The sequence below is a fragment of the Rana temporaria genome, chromosome 10, assembly GCF_905171775.1.
Source record: "Rana temporaria chromosome 10, aRanTem1.1, whole genome shotgun sequence".
Classification (NCBI taxonomy): Eukaryota; Metazoa; Chordata; class Amphibia; order Anura; family Ranidae; genus Rana; species Rana temporaria.
This window is the reverse complement of record NC_053498.1, coordinates 138,950,750-138,968,463: the sequence shown is the minus strand read 5'-3', so window position 1 is coordinate 138,968,463 and position 17,714 is coordinate 138,950,750. Positions and strand designations below refer to the sequence as shown.

General features: G+C 41.5%; 1 protein-coding gene and 1 long non-coding RNA gene across 2 annotated transcripts in view; one reads left to right on the top strand and one right to left on the bottom strand.

The window, feature by feature from the left end:
* Positions 1 to 17,714, top strand: part of LOC120915680 — an 84,832-nt gene that overhangs the window by 38,653 nt on the left and 28,465 nt on the right. Inside the window, exon 2 of the long non-coding RNA XR_005743901.1 lies at positions 16,978 to 17,084. This is a non-coding gene — a long non-coding RNA (uncharacterized LOC120915680). The remainder of the gene's footprint in view (positions 1 to 16,977; positions 17,085 to 17,714) is intronic.
* LOC120915679 (CXADR like membrane protein) overlaps positions 1 to 17,714 on the bottom strand; it is a 119,323-nt gene that overhangs the window by 81,636 nt on the left and 19,973 nt on the right. The gene's annotated exons all lie outside the window — the stretch shown is intronic.

The window sequence follows — 17,714 nt, the reverse complement described above, 5'->3', positions numbered from 1 at the left end:
TAATATTGCCATTCATGCATTGAAAATTCCTAAGGGTTCACAAACTTTGCCTCAAACTACATATTGATATGCCAACCAGAAGTTTTCAAAGCGACATTTACTCCTATGGCCTACCCTTGTGACCAAGAGTATGGCTGCACAGCTTAAGATGTGAGAATATTTTTCAGGCCAGGTAATTCTGCAGACATGTCACTGCCTTGTTTCCTAAATGCCATTTGAACTACCAGTGACCATCTCAAAGTATATTAATCGAATAATAAACCTTACTGTAACCTTGGGCAAATAAAAGCATGTCAGTATATGTTAGCCAATACCAACACTAAAAAAGTTTGCTGTTTATATAAACTTGCTTACTCAAAGCGATATTAAAGCGTTTGTACAGGAATTTTTTTTTTTAGTTTAAAATAACAAACATGTCATACTTACCTCCACTGTGCAGTTCGTTTTGCACAGAGTGGCCCCGATCCACGTCTTCTGGGGTCCCTCGGGGGCTGTCTCGGTCCTCCCCGCAATTAGTAGCCACAGTCATGCCATAGCCTCTCACTGTATCACTCGGCCCCGCCCCTCGGCGCGCCGCATCACTGGATGTGATTGACAGCAGCGCCAGCCAATGGCTTTATGCAATGTTTTTTCACCTTAATGCATTAAGGTGAAAAAATGTTTTCATTTACAACTCCTTTAAATGCATGAAGGTAAAACAAAACTTGTGCCTTTACAACTGCTTTAAAGAAAAACTGAACTCAAAAAGTGATGATTTGCTGTGTTGTACAGAACATTAATTTAGGTTAATTGTGCGTAAGCAGTGCCATTACATAAAATAATGTGGCATTAAATAAAAGGGCACCTGGTATGTGAGTGTGCCTCATCCTGCTACTCTCAGGAATAAAATTTGGAGATGTCACTTCTGTTCTGCTCACTGTTCTCCTTGCTGGAGGCTCTGGCATGAGGAAGCAAAATCCGGCCCCTACCAAGATGGCTGTCTCCACATTAAGACATAGTGCAGAGCAAGGTATTTTAAATCTGTAATGGGGCTATATCAGCTGCATATAAGCTAAGGGCTAGACTGGTGGCTAGTCCCTTGCCATTTGCCTGTCTTTTTTTGGGCACAGCTTCCAGGGTTCAGTTTATCTTTTGGAAATGAAAACATTTTGACATGAACCATAGGCAACTTATTGAAAGCCATAGTGAGTGATTCAGCACAACCCAGGAGAAATCCCAGTTTACTCATCTCTAATCACAAGATAAGCATTGAACGCAATCAGGAATGGACCGGGGAGTTGAGAGAGAGTGCCCACCTTACAGCCGTATATGCAGTGCTCCAAATAGTGGGTGTGAATTTCTGTGAGCGGGTCATGGAATTGCCATTGCCATTTATGGTTTAATGGTGACAGTCCTACATTATACAATGCCATTATATCAGACCACAACAGCATATAACAACACAATAGTATGATATCAAGTAACAGTTATATCACTAATCGGAAGCATGTCATAACACAACTACCCCCCTCCACTGCCACATTTGGCACTTTTTTGAAAACAGGTACCCGCTCCTACTTCCTGGTGTGATCGCTGCACGGCGATCGCGGCGAACTACAAAACTTTCGACCCCTCCTCCTTTATCCCTGCTGCCTTCTGGGAGACACACAGGTCCCAAAAGACAGCCGGACCAATCAGAAAGCTCAGCATGACTCGCGCTTGCGCAGCACAGGCTGTTTCACTTAGTGAAGATGCCGCTGCCTGCACCCAACGCCGATTGACGAATCGGCTAGGGGTGCCGACACCACGGGATTCTAGGATAGGAAGTGTCCTTATATTAAAAGTCAGCAGCTACAGTATTTTTTTTTTTTTTTTTTACAAGCTGGAACTCTGCTTTAAAGCTAAAGTTTAGCTAAAAAAGATTTTTAGTCCTACAGGTTTATTGACCTGTAATTATGTATGTCCACATTGTGCAGGCAGCTGAAACCTGTCGAAATTTTCACTGCAGGGGTGACAGTCCTCTTCCTGGCTCTGAACCTCTGGCACTGCAATTAATAATAGCTTCAGGTCATATAAAAACAAGTTCCAGAAGAACTAAAACTGGTAGCAAACTTTTACAACATTTTCAAGCCTACAGGGAAACAGGAAGATAATGGATAACATATAATAATATCCTTCAAAGGTAACCGTAACATCCAGATAATCGTAAACTGGGTAGATCCCTAGGAGGATTGTATAACCATTAAACTGTAGTCTGTCTGTAGATTGGCATGAATATTGCAGTGGCTTGACATGTTTCGCGTCGCCTGACGCTTCTTCAAAAAGCCTTAGTTGTAAGTTTGCTACATAGAAAGAGAGGATGTTAATGAAAATAGAAATACAACAATCTTATACAACAATGAATTCTGTCATTCATTGAACTCACCCCTATTCAGAGATCATGTTACCGTACATGCAGTGAAAAGAATTAAAAAAAAATTCAATGGAGGATGGTGGAGGGGCGGGTTCCTATCAGGAGTTTTTTTCTTTTGAATTCAACCCAGAAACCCAAAGCCGTTAACCACGGTGGTGCCAGACATTCAGAGGCAGGAAGAAGACCTGTGTTCCTGCAGTGAAGATTTCTCCAGGATTCAGCTACCTGAGCTAAGAATAGTGTTCCATAGGGAAGAATAGCCCCCAAAATCATTGCCAGTGATATAGTAACCCCTGGGGGAATAGTCCTTTAAATCATTGGTGTCAGTAGGATAGTGGTCCCTAGAGAAGAATGCTCCCTGAATCGTTGGTGTCAGTGGTTGTATTTGTGATGGGAGTCACTTTGGGGCGGGGGGGGCTTGTGGAACCCAGCTTACATTGGAGAGCTGTGGAAACTCCTTTTCCATCTCCCCCACCCCCTCCTATGTATAAGTCACCCTGTGTCTATTAGGGGCACAGGGTGACTGAGAACCCCAGTCTGATCTGCACTAATCGGACTCACCGTACAACCACACCGGACTCAGCAGTTCCTTCAACACAAATCACACATATAGAACCCTGGATAACAGTGGTAAAAGGAAATGCTGAGTTCGGTGTGGTTGTACGGTGAGTCTGATTAGTGCAGATCAGACTGGGGTTCTCAGTCACCCTGTGCCCCTAATAGACACAGGGTAAATTACACATAGGAGGGGGTGGGGGAGCTCTCCAAGATAAGCTGGGTTCCACATTCCCCCCCGCTCAAAGTGACTCCCGTCATACTATTTATCCTAGGACCAAAGCCAGCGCCACCTGGAGATGAAGAGTGACGATCCTGCACACTGCCTGTCAGTGCCTCTTTTAATATTGTCTTACAGTGCGTAGGCATAGCTGTGCCCGAAATATATCAGATCCATCGGGTGCAAATCAATCTGCCCACAGAGTGATTTCTGCCAGGGTACTTTTATTCATAAAATGTGCTAATAGTATTCTGGCTTTTTCAGTGAAGGCAGCGGGTGGGGGGCTCACCGGAGGATTCTTCGACCGCTCTGAGCCTGGAGTAGATTTCTAGGCCATTTGTCATTTCCTCATTCAAACACATTTGGAATGTGATTGACAGAGCCATTATTGCATGTGGACACGCTGGCTTGAAATATTGAAGAACTGACTAGCCTAGGTTATACAAGTCTGGAATAACATTGCTCAGGGAGCCATCAAGCATCTTTTCAATCTAATTCCTAGCAGAATAAATGGAAGGATTACTGTAAATGTAGACCATACCTATTACCTATTTATTTTTATACTGCTCTGAATCAATGTAACATGTAATAATGTATTTATTGCTACGTGCATTTAAATAAGCATGTGTCCGTCTTATTTATATATAATGTTATTACTGTTCATTCTTTATTCTATGGTTCCTACTGTTTAATTGGCTGTTTAGCATTGCTTGTGCTGTGCAGTAAATAACACTGGGATCTGCATGGCTAAACCGTGTTTATCATTTTGCCTAGTGTGAATAGCAGAGTGAAAAATAATGAACATCCAACAGAAAGAAACCCCCTTTAGATTTACACTATTAAATCAAAGTACCCGTAGTCCATCATACTGCCACTGGTTGCTCCTGCTGCATTAGGGTACCAGTGATATGATCGCAATAATCCACCTAGTAATGTATGCGAGAAATATATACTCATCTGTATAGGGGCAAATGCATTATGCCACTCACATGCACACATAGCTGATGCCACAATTGCAAAACAATGAACCTGGTACATACAGAAGGTTTATTTCAGCAAATAAATAGTAATAAAGTAGGTGAATACTCATTCATATTTTTTTCATCAGGTGTGGCCAATGAGGGGATTCTGGATATCCAGCCTCTTCCATATTGTTTTGTAGGGATGTATTGGCCATTGATGCCTGTTGTATATTAAAGGGGAATCTGTCAGCAGAGGATTATAGAAATTGCTATTGCTGACTTGCTGAATGATCCACAGCTATACCACAGCTTTAAAAAATAATAGACAGCAATGTGCTTTAAAAATATGCCTAGATCTCCACTAGTCAGAAAAATGCTATTAAAATGAATGGTACGGAAAGAAAAAAAAACCTGAGAAGAGCCCAGTCACCTGTCAACGTCATGTGCTTTCTGACATTAGATCCCTGATCCCTTCTCTGTCCTCCAAGGCAGGTGATTAAACAGAGGTCTTGTTTGATAGGCTGCTTCCCTGGTCGATACTGGGCAGGAAAACAGCGCTGAGACCAGAAGTGATTAAATAGTTGTCACTTCTGGCTTCATTCATCACAGAGAAGATCAGGGAATGAGTGTTCCTCCATCCCCTCTGTGGGCAGCCGGCTCAGCCACTTGCAGCGGTCCTGAGCATCTCATGGAGTGGGAAGGGTCCCGAAATGGCGACAGGAGGTGGTGGTGGGGGGGTTAGGGGGCACGAGTCCTGTAAAAGCCATTGTTTGGCTGTAGAGCCACTTGGATACCCTGATAGCAAGCAATTCTGCTGCAAGTTTGAAAATGACTTGCTAAGCTATTGACTTGCCAGGCTTCACAATTTTGTTGCACAATTTCAGCAAGTCAGCATTGCATGACTCCAGATCAACTTTCTCTGCAAACAAGTCTGCTGCAAGTTCTGGTTCAGTTATATGTATGTCATGCCACCACAGGGGTCACTGTGATTTGCAGAGCTCTTGCTGTAGACTCACCACTGCAACTTTGTTCTTGGTAAACACTTGCCACCCAAATTTTCTACAAATTGGAAAAGTGTCAACCAGAACTTGTATTTCAAGTGCTCTGCAAGTGTGCAATTTGCCAGTGAAAATGTTCAGCAAGTTAACAAGACTTGCTATCTGTAAACTTTTACATGAAAGACAGTTGCTGGTGTTCAGTCGATTAGTGCCTCCCATCGGGAAAAAAAATGCCTCAGATGGGTGTTCTATCGAGAAATACTCTCCATCGAAAAATGCCTCTGATGGGTCTGCGCATAGTTACATAGTTACATAGTTAGTCAGGTTGAAAAAAGACACAAGTCCATCCAGTTCAACCACAAAAATAAATAAATAAACAAACAAAATAAAAAACACAATACAATCCCATACACCCAACTCCATACCCACAGTTGATCCAGAGGAAGGCAAAAAAAACAGCAGAGCATGATCCAATTTGCTACAGCAGGGGAAAAAATTCCTTCCTGATCCCCCGAGAGGCAATCGGATTTACCCTGGATCAACTTTACCTATAAATGTCAGTACTGAGTTATATTCTGTACATTTAGGAAAGAATCCAGGCCTTTCTTAAAGCAATCTACTGAGCTGGCCAGAACCACGTCTGGAGGGAGTCTGTTCCACATTTTCACAGCTCTTACTGTGAAGAAACCTTTCCGTATTTGGAGATGAAATCTCTTTTCCTCTAGACGTAAAGAGTGCCCCCTTGTCTTCTCTGTTGACCGTAAAGTGAATAACTCAACACCAAGTTCACTTTATGGACCCCTTATATATTTGTACATGTTGATCATATCCCCCTTATTCTCCTCTTCTCAAGAGTGAATACATTCAGTTCCTCTAATCTTTCCTCATAGCTGAGCTCCTCCATGCCTCTTATCAGTTTGGTTGCCCTTCTCTGCACTTTCTCCAGTTCCCCGATATCCTTTTTGAGAACTGGGGCCCAAAACTGAACTGCATATTCCAGATGAGGTCTTACTAATGATTTGTACAGGGGCAAAATTATATCTCTGTCTCTGGAGTCCATACCTCTCTTAATACAAGAAAGGACTTTCCTCGCTTTGGAAACCGCAGCTTGGCATTGCATGTTATTATTGAGCTTATGATCAACTAAAACCCCCAGATCCTTCTCCACTACAGATCCCCCCAGTTGTACTCCCCCTAGCATGTGCAGTACACAATGTCATTCCAGCTGATATGTTGATCAGCTGGCGCGACTTGATCATAATGCATGCACAGATCGTCCACGGCATTATCCGACGCAATGCAAACAGCGGAGGGAGAACGTAATTGTCAGATTATGCCCCACTGTGGGCCATTTTTTGTGTGTGTTGCAGGAAGTCTTCAGTGTGTTGAACGGCGGGTTTTGGCTGTGTGTAAGGTCGTATTGCAACACACAAAACCCACCGTTCAACACACTGAAAATGCCCTGCAAAAAACATCAAACAGCGGGGCATAATCTGACAAATTCAGCTGGAGTGACGCTGCATACTGCACGTGTGTAGACCCATCAGGGGCATTTTTCAACTGAGGGCATTTCTCGATAGAACACCGGCTCTAAAAAAAAAATGACAGCTTCTCGCCCAGGACGTTTATATACGTACGCTGGATGAGAAGCTGTTAAAGTTATTAACCCTTGTTTACTGTCATTCTGCCAATCCACAGTAGCAGCACATATAGAAATAGCAATTACTAGTGGAAAGTTAGAACCCCTGGTGGACTTTGTCTATGTCCCTGTTGCAAATTTCCCATTACTTCCTGGCTAGAGAAACTTGTCATTCTGACAGAAAGTGAGGGGATTTAAACTTTACTGAATGCAAAAATTTGGTATCTGTTATTACAGAGAAAAAAATAACATAAGCAGTGCCATTAAAACTAGAATCAATGCAGAATATACAAACTGATTTACAAAGAACCTGTTATCAAAATCACTCGAAATAAAACCTTATTAATGCTATATTTAGACCAACTGTCACATACTGATCTGAAGCTTGGTGTTTAACACATATAAATGAGAAGATGCCTCAAGTATGAGAACAGAAGGTGTTAAGAAAAATGTATAAAGTAGTTTGTGAAAATTGACTATGGAGACAAAGAATGAATGAGAACACAGAAGACTTTATTGGAGAGGCAGACGTACGTTAAAACTAATAGATTAAGATGGATGGGACATTGTAGAGAGAGTGGGAAGTGAGAGATGTGAAGAGAGATGTGATCAGAAAGGTGTAAAGGAAAACTACAATGCAGAAGAGGTATTTGTAGGCCAAGAAAAATATATACTGTACATTGTATAGAGGGTATGTATTATTATTATACAGAATTTATATAGTGCGCAATGCTTTACAATTCAAAGGGAGAGAGTACAGTTACAATAGAATTCAAGACAAGAGAGTGAAGCTGGCTGTAGATGGGTAGAATTTTGAATGAAAAATATTCATGGCTAGAAATTCTATTCATCTATGGCCAGACATGTGAAACTGTGGGCACGCGCACCCGCTGCACACTGCAGGAGCGCGCCCATGGGTCCCACAGACTCGCTGTCTGCTGGCAACCCGCGATTGCAGTACACAGAAGCAGAACGGGGTTCTGCCTATGTAAACAAGGCAGATCCCAGTTCTGACATGGGACATCTCAGAGATCTGCTGTTCCCGGTCATTGGGAACAGCGATCTCTGAAATATCCCTGGCAGCCCATTCCCCCTACAGTTAGAACACACCCAGGAAACACATTTAACCCCTTAATCACCCCCTAGTGTTAACCCCTTCCCTGCCGGTGTCATTTATACATTGATCAGTGCATTGTTATAGCACTAATCAGTGTCATAATGTCACTGGTCCCCAAAAAATGTCACATAGGGCTATATTTGTCTGCCGCAATGTGGCAGTCCCACTAAAAATCGCAGATCGTTGCCATTACTAGTAAAAACATTTTAAAAAAGTCCATAAATCTATTCCCTATTTTATAGACGCTATAACTTTTGCACAAACCAATCAACATACGCTAATTGCAATTTTTTTTACCAAAAATATGTAGAAGAATACATATCGGCCTAAACTGAATAATACATTTGATTTTTTTTCACAGCGCAAAAAATTTACGCCGCAGAGGTGATCAAATACCACCAAAAGAAAGCTCTATTTGTGGAAAAAATTCAATTTTGTTTGGGTGCCACGTCGCAATTGTCAGTTAAAGCGACGCATTGCCGTATAGCAAAAAATGGCCTGGTCAGGAAGTGGGTAAAACCTTGCGGGCTGAAGTGGTTAATAGGTAGAGCTGTGGTAGGTTTCCCTCAAGAGATGAGTTTCCAGGTATCATCTACTGTAAATCAGGGTTCTTAAACTGGCGGCCCACCAGCTGTTCCGAAACTACAAGTCCCATCATGCTTCTGCCTGTGGGAGTCATGCTTGTAACTGTCAGCCTTGCAATGCCTCATGGGGCTTGTAGTTTCGCTACAGCTGGAGGGCCAACAGTTTGAGAGACCTGATCTAAATGCACACAGAGTTAGTGATAACCAGAGTGATTGAGCGTTGCAGAGGATGGGAGAGACGCTGCAGAAGTCCTGGAGGTGAGAATGGGAGGAGGCGACAAGGGAGCTAGAGAGCAGGAGGTCTTAGAAGGAGCAAAAGGACAGTTTGGGTGATTTTGAAATAAGGTTCAGAAAGTAGCTTGGGGCAGATTTGCAGACAGCTTTGTAGCTTTGTATGTTGTTGTTAAGGAAGATTTTGCAACATCTGGAAGTCCAAGGCTAAAGAAGGTAGGTAAGAAATAGGCACATATCCTACAGGAGAATAAGACGTGTCATGGAGTGGCCAGTCCCATTCCTTTCAATGCAGTGGCCTTTAAAATGTGTAAATTGCTTATGCTCCATTAACCATTACCATTAACACTAAAATACTCATGAGAGGAATGACTAGAGAATGACAGAATGATGTGCTTAATCACATGAACCTCTGGGTCCAGGGCATCTCCTTTTTTTAATTTACATTTACAAATGTGAATTAGATTTGTTTTAAGCAGTGTTTTCCCATTAATGAGACACATTAAAGTATCCATAATAATTAGTTTAGCACATGGCATGATGACTGTTTATCAAAGGCTTATTTCGGGGATGTACTTCGTGTTTGTGCGAGTTTTATATATTTATGGTAAAACCAGAGATAATGTAAGGCAGAATGTGGTGCTAGGTAAGAGAGCAGCTTATTGCAATACCATAGAGGAGCTGCCCCATTTGCATTGCCTGTTCTTGCATGCCTCATCCAAATCCGATACCTTGGGGTTGACTTACTAAAACGGGAGAGTGCAAAATCTGGTGCAGCTGTGCATGCCAGCCGATCAGCTTCTAACTTTAGCTTGTTTAATTATGCTTTGACAAAATAAACTAGAAGCTGATTGGTTTCTATGCAGAGCTGGACAAGATTTTGCGCTCTCCAATTTTTGTAAATTAACCCCCCCAAATGTCTATAAGTACATGCTGTAAAGTGACAGATTTTTAAAGCAATTTCGCGGCTGCGTTTTTGCAGCGAAACTGCTGCGATTTTGCCGCGATTGGCGGCCGCAATTTTCAGGGAATGCCAGTCTTTAGAGCTGAATTTCGCATTGCACACGGATCAAACTTGCACAGGACACCCGCAGCTTATATTCACAACGCATTGAATGCCAGTCTTTAGAGCTGATTTTCGCATTGCACACGGATCAAACTTGCACAGGACACCCGCAGCTTATATTCACAACGCATTGATGAGAAAGGCACTAATGTTAAACGATGTAATTTAAATGACTTGCGAATTTGAGAAATCGCAATTGCTCAAATTCACAATAGAATTCGCAGCAGTGTGAACCTAGCCTCAAGGTTACTCAAACTGTCTTCAGTGTCCCATCATCTTCATCTTAAATTTTTCAGTGATGCAATATAGTTCTTCTGAACTTATATACCCAATATATTGTAAGTGTATCGCTATAGCATCACATGTGCCATGGGGCTGCCGTGGGGACCGTTGGTACATGTAGACCATTACCACTAGGCTGCATTATCTAAGCTACAATAGCATTTGGGAAGTAATTTTTTGATGGAATTAATGTACTGTACATATGGTTTTCTCTACATATAGTGTGTGATTAAAGTGTGTTGCTGTATAAGTTACTAACTTCTATTTTAGACTGACATGTCTCTTTAGTGAGATCAAAGTCATGGACTAATAACAATTTACTGTTGTTACAGGTAATGCTACATATCAGCACTGGTTCACATCAGTGCAGCTTTAAAATTGTGCTACTTCAGCGCGATTTCAAAGCAACAGATCAGTGCAGACCTCTGATTTCATTGCAGCTTGCAACTTAGCTTAACAGAAGTCTATGCAAGTTGCAATTAAATCCCCAAAAAGTAGTGCAGGAACCCTTTTCAAAATCGCTGCAACATGAGTCGCAACAATTTGAACGGTTCCATTGCCGTCAATGGGGTGCAACACGTCATTCGATTTTGAGCTGTCGAATTGCATGACAAATCCCACCGGTGTGAGCCAGGGCTTCAAGTCATCCAAGCAGCCACACAAAGCTTTGCTATTATATTTAATTTTGGAAAGTGAGCTCAGCATTTATCGGTCAGGGTTTTCATCATTCTCTCGTTTTACTAACGTTGCAATTTTCTGCATATTTCAACTTTGTGTACAGAAGTAAGCAATTTTGTTTGAACTGAAACTAGGCTGTTTTCTTAGCTGATCCTTGTGATGTGTAAGGTCATGGTCAAATTTTATGCCAGTTTCTTCTTTTTTACAAATTCTTACCTTGCTTATCACGTAAATAGTGTTTGCAAAATCTGTGTTGTTAGGTATCTAAATTTACAATTTTACAATATATCCGCGAGTACAGTATATGTAAATTTCTGTGTATTTTGAAGAAAAAAAATCCCTTTTTTTGTTTTATAAAATCAGCAATGTTCAGATTTGTATTATTGTACCGTGCAGTGCTTTACAATATAAAGGGAGACAATACAGTTCAATACAGAAGGAATAGGGGCTGCTCATGGAGCTTACAATCTTAAGGGAGGTGGTACAAAAGGTGATAACTGCAGGGGATGATCTGATGGAGGTGACTCGAGTACTGTACAGTTTTGTTAGTCAAGGTGGGGTAGGCTTCCCTGAATAAATTAATTTTCCAGGATTGCCTAAAGGTGGACAGGGTAGGAGCTGACCGGACATACTAGAGTTGGGCGTTCCAGAGGGTAGAAGAGGTTCTAGAAAAGTCCTAGAGGCGGGTATATAGGAGGAGGTAAGTGCTGTGGATGGCTTTGTATGTTGTGGTTAGTATTTTGTCCATTGGACTAGTCAGTGGAAGCCAGTGAAGAGATTGGCAGAGAGGGGCAGCAGTCACGTTTCTGTTAGTAAGGCGTTTAAGTCTAGTAGCAGTATTCATAATTGACTGAAGGGGGAATAGCCTGTGTAAGGGTAGGCCAGTGAGGAGGGAGTTGCAGTAGTGATGGCAGGATATAACCAAGGAGCGAATAAGTTGTTTTGTAGTGTGATTAGTCAGGAAGGGGCGAATTCTATAAGATTTAGCCAGTAATTATATGTGGTGCCCAAAGGAGAGGTCAGAGTTTAGGATTATACCTAGCACCCTGGCATGTGCAGAGGGACCAATGATTGTGCTGTTTATCTCAATGGTAAAGTAATGGGGGGGGGGGGTGAAATCAGGGAGGAGGAAATATTACAAGCTCGGTTTTAGAAAGATTGAGTTTGCAGAAATGGTGTGTCATCCATACTGATATGTTGCTCAGTAAATTTGTGATACATGAGAAGACTGAGGGGGTGAGCTGGGGAGTAGGGAGATAGATCTAGGTCTCATCAGTATAGAAGTGGTATAGGAAGCCATGGGAGGTTATCAACAGATCCAGGAAGAGGATGTAGAGAGAGAATAAGAAGGGCCTAAGGACAGAACCATGGGATATTCCAACAGAAGAGGAAGAGGAGTGGAGGAGGTGAAGGAGGTGGTGTGACTCTGAAAGTGTGCTAACATAGGTAAGAGGAGAACCAGGAAGGAGCAGTCGTGGAGGCCAAGGGAATGGAGTTTATTGAGAAGGAGTGTGTGGTTACTGTATCGAAGGCAGCGGAAAGGTCTAAGAGTATGAGAATGGTCATTGGTTTTAGTAGTTAGCAGGTCACTAGTGAGTTTTAGACGGTCAGCTATGGTGGAATGTTGATGACGGAAGCCAGACTGTAGAGGATGGAGAAAGTTGTCAGAAAGGTAACAACTAATGTGGTCGTGGACAAGACGTTCAAGAAGCTTGGAGGCAAATGGGAGCAGAGAGATGGGTCACAAGGTGTTTAAACAGGTGGGGTCCACTGAGAGTTTTTTACGTATGGGGGTAACACGTCATGTTTGAGTGGGGAGGGAAAGGTGACAGTGGAGAGGGAGAGGTTGAAGATGTGGGTTAGAGCGTTTAGGATAGAACAGGAAGGGGGTCGCAGTAATTGTGTGAGTAGTGAGGTGGGCTTCAGAAAGGAGTTTGGCGACTTCTTCAGTGGTAACAGGGTCAAAAGAGTAAAGTATTAAGTGTTGTCTTGGATCTGGTATGTTAGTTGGAGGTGAAATCTGGACACTGGATGAGATGACTCTGTAGCTCTTTGGGGTTGATTTACTGCTTATGGTAGCCAATCGGCATCTAGCTTGTTCAATTAAGCTTTGACAAAAAAAAGTGGAAGCTGATTGGTTTCTATGCAGATCTGCACACGATTTTGCACTCTTCTGTTTCAGTAAATCAACCCATTTTTTTTATATATATTTATGGAAATGTATGTTATTTTGTGAATTCATTCTATGCTTTAAGCTCCTCTATTCACTACTTAATACCCAGAAAACGCTTTTCATCCTGTCAACTCTCCCATCATGCTTCCAGACACCTTGCTTCATGTCCCTGAGGGCCAAGTAGAAAAAACTGTGATCACAACATTTCAATCCTGACTTCATCTGTTATAATCCATTTATTGGGGACCATTAACCACAAGACCTTAATTAGCAGGGTCATTCTACTGTCTGCTGAAATTCCCAGCTGTGTATGTTAAGAATAAAATTAGAGGGACACACACAATTTGAAATGTTGTTATAATTTATATGCATCTGTATATGTAAACCAGAAAAAAACAACCTGTTATATCAGAATTTATTTTTTTTCGTTTTCTCCGTAGGGATAGTGGTACACATTACATATTTGTAGATATGAATTCAGTGTTCCCTAGGATATCACGTTTCCAGAGAGAGTGTAACACTAGAAATGTGTTCCATATGTTCTATAGAATATTAGCATTATTTCCATATGTTTTATAGCATAACTTCATTAGGTTACCACACATTTGCCTGGCATTCTCTTTGATATTTATTTAATTTTTGTTGTAGGCTATACAAAATATCTTCAGTTTTTACCAAATAAAACATGTGCTTAAGACTTTGTCTTGATCTTGTACTCAAAAGTATATCATTTGCAACACCTCAGGGGCTACAATGTGCTTCTGATACATTGAGAAATAATGTACAATCAGGTTTTTATTTGTGAGTGCCGTAGTTCATAATTCCATAGGGAATACACACACAACAAATTTGTTCCAGATTTTATTGTAAGAATCTTTACTAATGGATGAATTTATCAAAGTATTCTTGTCATGGAGTTTAACACCTTTCGCTGGCTCCCTTCTCAATTATCTTGGTCTATACAATAATGTGGGGTTCTGCGGACGTATCCATCGAGTAGGCTCATAGCGTGTGCAAGTAAGTTGTTTAGCATGCTTGTAGGCAGGGCCTAATCATTGTACCTGAGAATTGAGTAAACACACATGCATACTTAATCTTTTCTATATTGTAGAAACTGATCACAGACATACGGCAATTTACAGCAATAGCACCACATATGTTGCAGGTCACTGTTTAGCCACAGGTAATTTTCAATAGTAATATATCAGGCACTAACATACCATACAATGCAAGAGGAGCACTTTCCTAGCAGGGAATTTGATATAGCTTGTTCACAGTACAGTTCCCAAATGTTCTTGCAGATACCCAGCTTCCAGTGGGAGACAGTTTCAGGAAGCGGACAGGGGTGACACCCTGTAATAGTAAGCCTATTCTTTCCCTCCACAGCAGGCACCTCTCCATAATGTTTCTCCTACTCACTGCCTATCCAGTGGGTGCTCTGTGCCTATCTTACTCCCACACTGCAGTCACACAGAATGACACAGAATTCAACTATTTATGGAATCCTCAGTGAAAATGGCTGCCCAAATCTCATGGGATTTCAGTATTTAATTGGGTTGCTATCCTCCCCAAGATGGCTGCCTGAAGCCCATAACAGAAGGCAATTAGTCTTCAATGTGCTCCTGCCACCCTAAAGAAATTACACAGTGCCACCTTTAGGTTGGAGGATATACTGCAGCCTCCACCTGCCTGCATACTCACTCCTTGAACTACTAGACACAACTAAAAACAATGTAAGTCACTTTGTCTTATACGGTGTTGTGGGGGGTTTACATTCTTCTCCCCATGCCTGACACAGTTACTTACTTAGATAATTACTTTATTGCAGATGCATCACATACCTGCTCCTGATGAGTGGTTTAAAGCCGCGAAATGTGTCGAGCTACTAGCAGTATTGTGTATCCAATTACACACCTATTGAGATATGATTTCTACTATCGTTACATTTATAGGGACTACAAAGATCATAGATTGTGCAGATTTTACTCTTTATATTGGTTTATTCCAATTACGAATATGGTGGACCCCCTCATTTTACCATGCGATTAATGTTCTAAATCATGTTCCAACTGGTTATTATCGGGTCAAGGAACTGGCACCACGTACTTGGTGCCTTCCCCTGTATGTATAACTTATGTGTGTAAACATGTTTTTTATGTATCAATAAATCGTTTATTGTTCCACCATTGTATTTAATTTGTCACCATGAGCTTCATTCAAAGTCCCACCCTTTTTCTGCGACCTTGCTGTGTTGCAATTTTGCTCCCATTTAGTTAAAAACAATGTTTAGTTTGACTTCCTGTCTGTACTTCTCAAACCCAATTATTACTACTGAGATAGCAATCACTATACAAAGCATTTTTGCAAAATCAAGTTGCGTTTTTGCACCTTGACGCTAAAGCAGGCCATAGATGTTGCAATTAATTTCCTACAACAACAGGGGCAGGAAAGAAAATAGCTCTATTTACCCATCAACAAAGTTAGTGTTGATGGGGTAATCCTTCCCGTGAAGCTATTGTATTTCTTCTGGACGAAAAAAGGGGGAGGGGAGCATGGGGAGCCATCCCTGCTGGGAGAACACAGTGATTATTGATAGCAGCTATAGCCACTGGCAATAATCTCATGTAGAAATCTGGCATGCTGGTTGTACCCAAGTCGATCCATCAACCTAACCATAGATGGTTTGATTCTTGGCTGATCCCTGTTGAACTGGCCGAGATTCTAATCATCTATGACTGGCTTAAGTATGGCTTCTTCTAGGATAGGAGGAAAATAGCAGGCTACAGGTTTTAAGGTGTAGCAGGATTAAAAAGTAAAATATAGAAATCAATAGATTCTGCCTTGTAGTTAGACAAAATAATTAAAGTGTTTGTTAACCCCCCCCAAAAAAAGGATCCTGTTTCCTTAAAGCATGTTATACAGCAAAGTGCTTGTGCTGTGTAATTTGAGCCCCTGTAACACCTGAAATACCTGGCTGATCCTGTCTGGCTATACCCTTCACCTGTATGCTGGGCTGCTGATACCGGAGTCAGCATATGTACCTCCGTCATATGCAGCCCTGCTCTCCTGTGTCTCCTCTGTCCTCATCCCCCTCCCTTTCCTGTCTGCTCATACCAGTGCCCACCCCCCCTGCCCCCGCTGCTGCTGCTCTCATATCTGCAGATAAATGCTTTAATCCCCTCTGTACTATAATAAGTGTCCCTGTGCCTGTGTGATGTAAAAAAAATACTGTTCTGTATATGAGCGTGGCTCCCGGCGTTGGCTCTCTCTCTCCTCTCTCCCCCTCCTCCCCAGCTAACGTCAGCGGGAGAGCTCGGCCCCGCCCACTGAAACTGTGAGCCGGAGAGAGAAGACAGCTGACAAGTCAGTTGAGCGCTGGGAGCAGAGATTATATAGGTACAGATCGGCAGTTTTTTTACATTACACAGGGACACTTAATATTATAGTCCAGAGAGGATCAGAGGATTTTGTAGAAGTGGGTTAACAATCACTTTAACATATAATTTCAAGGATTTTATATACCACGGAAGAATTTTACTGAAGTTAAAGTCAGATTGTGTAAAGGGTCAGGAAGGACAAGGTTACAAAGGGCGCTTCATACAATGAAAAGGTCATACTTATCCCTTAAAGTTCCCCATTTGGCATTTCTTCATAAATTGATATTCTTTTGGAATAATATTTATGCATTACAGCTCATTCAAGAGTACACTTCATGCTTATAGGAACTGTTTTCTGCTCCAGTACATGCCAGCGTAACACAAACAAGGCTTAATTGGTTGTACCCATAGAGATCACTGATGCCTGCTGCATTTCTGGTACATTGTGCATTACAAAACACTCCTGTCACTGGACCACATAATAATATACTGATGTGCTATAACAAATGCTAGAGCTCAGGAGAGGGAATGAATTCAGAAATATATCAAGATGAACCCTATACATCTGACCCCTGTATCCTTGGATTCCAATTCAATAAATAAATGTACTTGAGAGAGAGTTGTGTGTGTGCTGTTCTCCATAATGTTTGTATTACATTATAATGAGACATTTATTATATTGTTATTATATTATTCTTAACAGGTGTACTTTCATCAATGACATGTAAAAATAGAAGACAGTGAAGACTCCATTTTGTCACAATATGAAATATTACTTCGAACCTGCTGTAGCAGTCTGCCGTTTCCTAGGTAAGATCACTCTGAACATTTGTTTGAAGTAAGCATTTGTCCGTCTAACAAAACTTTTTTTTAAATTTCATATAAATTGAGAAAGAACTAGAACCCATGTTGTATTTTTATGGTTGTCGGGGGCCTCATTAGAAAGATCTCCCCTCACTTCCTGTCTTGATGACAACAATTCCACCACACAGGAAGTGATTGTATATCTCATACAGCAAGGTAAATGGAAAATGTAGGGCTAAAAAGTAAGCTATATTCAAATAATCAGATGTTGCTATACACATGAAGGTAGGTCACAAAGTGTGAAAACATAACATATATAAATATAACACATATATGGAAGATTATGGGAAATGTGCAAATGAATGAACCAATCCGTCTAGTGAACACATAAAGTCCAGTATAAAAGAGTTGTTGCTCAGAAGTGAAGCACAGTGATATAGTGAACATGTGGAAACATTGAGGTGTTGTATCTTCAATCAAAATAATGGGGTATGTACTCTGACCAGAAAAGGTGAACTCAAATCTCGATGACGAGTCAATCGAGCAAAGAGAGCCAAGATGGGCAGTCTTCCACAACGATCATGGAAACTCAGGCGTTTCCAGGAGCAGCTTCCAGGGGTCTTGTAGGTGACGTGA